This window comes from Aplysia californica, unplaced genomic scaffold (genome assembly GCF_000002075.1).
Source record: "Aplysia californica isolate F4 #8 unplaced genomic scaffold, AplCal3.0 scaffold00266, whole genome shotgun sequence".
Taxonomy (NCBI): Eukaryota; Metazoa; Mollusca; class Gastropoda; order Aplysiida; family Aplysiidae; genus Aplysia; species Aplysia californica.
This window is the reverse complement of record NW_004797536.1, coordinates 764,189-766,977: the sequence shown is the minus strand read 5'-3', so window position 1 is coordinate 766,977 and position 2,789 is coordinate 764,189.

Here is a 2,789-nt window from a genome sequence, read left to right as displayed (position 1 = left end):
GGGATGTGGCTGAAAGACAGCAATAAGAAGGAGCCATGGAGTAGCAATAGAAAGGCTGCTGAAAGAGTCAGGAGCCCAGAGAAGGGGGCTAAGGAGACGGGGCAGAAAGTGGAGACGAAAGCAGACGACAGAATATTGCTAGAAAGCAGGAAAGGAGGTGAAAGACAATTTTAGAGAAGAAAAAGAACCCGAGACCTTTGAATAAGAGGCAAACACCGTAACCTCTAGGCCATGAGGGCGCCCTGAGAATGTTGGACGATCAGTAAATCAGCGAAAGTGAAGTAGAAGCAGCAGAGATGTTGTTTTCTTAGGAGACTGCTAGGAAGATTTTGGAAAGAAAGAACATAATATAGTGAGGTAAGAATTGAAAAAGCCCACGTGCACCGCTCGCGGATAAAAACAAGTCAGGAAAAGACAAAAGTAAATTCTGGGACCCTTGAAAAGACATAAAGGCCTCGAACATGATATCTCTCACTGGCAAAATTGAAGGCAAACGAGGTTAGAACAAGAGCAACTTACTTGGAGAGCTTAAACAGATGGGTGACAGGGAAAACTCAGGATAATGCAACTTTTTTTTTCGAGCATCCCAGTAAAGGAATGAATGGAGAACCATGATCGCTAATGTGTGTAGCAGATCATGGTCTTGATAATGATGAATTTCTTCATAGTGACAATTATCCACGTTATATCAAGCCAACCGTCTAACCCCCGTATAGAGCCAGCCACTCAGCCCCAAACTGAACCAGCCTCAGGTGTTTTTTATGTCCCCATCAACTCAATTTAGATCATTTAGAAGGCGGGCTTCGTCCCTACCCGTAAGGGACAACATGGACTGAGAGGGATACAACATGCCAGTAGGAAAAACGAGACTATTGGGTAAAAATCCCCCTTTGTGCTGTTGAGGCTAGAGAGGTGAACAGAGCAAGCCTGAATCCCCGTTTGGACTATTCTGTTGATATCCTCCCCTTGGCGTTCATATGACCATATGCAGTTGCGAGCGCCGTAAAACCTTACTAAAACTAAACTAAAAAATCCCCTCCCCCTCTTAGGAACCGAACTCGGGTTTCTTGCATTCGACAGCAAAGCGCCTTACCATTACACCACAGACCAGTGTAAGGGGTGAGAACTGATGTCATAAGGCTCAAAGAAAACTGGTTTAGTCAGTATGGAGCATCTTTTTACAATTTCAGCCATCACAGCTTGCAGTTTTATCATTTCTTTTTTCAGTACCGTATAGTTTCGTCACTCTGTCTATAGTATGCTGTTTAAAACTGTGAGCAACCACTACAACCACGACATTCTAGTGTCCCCACTGCAACAGACATTGCACATCCAGGATCGGATTGCACAGCCACATTGTCATGGCGTCCACTTGAGCTCCAGGATTCATCGTCATCTTCGGCAACGAAGGACTACCTACTCGCGTGTGTACGCTGAATGTTTTATTTTTGATGATGCCATTAAAGTGACAATTTTTATTTGGAGTCCTTTTTTATTTGGAGCCAATTTCTTGTTAATTGGAGCTTAAGAAAAATATTAATCTTAGTTGAATTGTTGTCAAGCACTGTAGTTCACACATCTGATTTGTTGTAGGTTTTGACCTCTGATTATATCTTTGTCTTCCTTAAGTTTTATTTGACGCCTCTTGAGAGAAAATGTTACTGAATGTTAAGAGATTTGACTTTAAGAAGTAATATAGGCCTAAATACATTTCATGGAAAAAGAATATTTTTGTGTATTTGTGTCATATCATGCTTAATACTAAATGTTCTACAAGAGCCGTTTACGTTGATTGTTTTGCTCGACAGAATAAACGGCAATCCCTCGCAAAACTATGAGGCAATATTTCTTTCAGTCACTGAATGAAAAAAGACATAAATTACATAAAGCAATTAATTAATTATTATCGATCCCAAAGCGCCTTGGAATGAACCTCTCCCCCCCCACCTCCAAGCCCCTCCCCCGACGGACTAAATTATTCCGAATCTTTCGAAATTTACTGAGAAGAATACAGAATATGGAGCATTGGGGCAGCCTGCCTCGAGCTAACGGTGCTCACTGTCATCCAGTGCTTGTTTTAGCTTTACTGAGTGTTTCACGTCACTTGCAACACTATCAGGTCACATAAGCGCCGAAGTTTTGAGGTGTTATCAGAGAGTGACATAGGGGCAAAAAAGGAGGAGAGATAAGAACGACAGATGTTTGAAAGGAAAGAAGGAGCAAACAACATCAGAGCACACGTCAACCACCTACATCACTCATTGTCTATAGTCCAGGACCCCTTTGATGCAGTGAGAAACTGACGGTAGAATGCATAATGGCAAGAACGCAGGTAGAATATCTGTTTTAAGGCTACACGTTGCTGTTGCTGGATTGGTAACCCGGGCGATACATGTTCCAGGCGAGAGCTTCAAGAAACTCACCACTGAATAAACTTAATTCTAAGTGAGTTGTACACACAGAAAGAAAGAAAAACAGAATAGGTTTTAACTATAACAGGAAAGCAAGTGAAGATATAACAGAAACGCACACAAACTAAATGCACGAGTGATTTTCACTTAGTGCTTTATAATTTTCAGCTCTGTAGATTTTATTGAAAGTTACAAAATTATATCTGCCATTCAATACTGTACGCCTGGAAAGAATCATATTCAAAATGACTGGAAACTGCCTGTAACAACATGTTATCTGGCATCATGTTACAGAAGGAATTTAGAACATTTGTGCATTTGACCTGACCATGTTGTGAAACTCAAATTTTTAAATATATATTTCTCAAAAACTCCGTA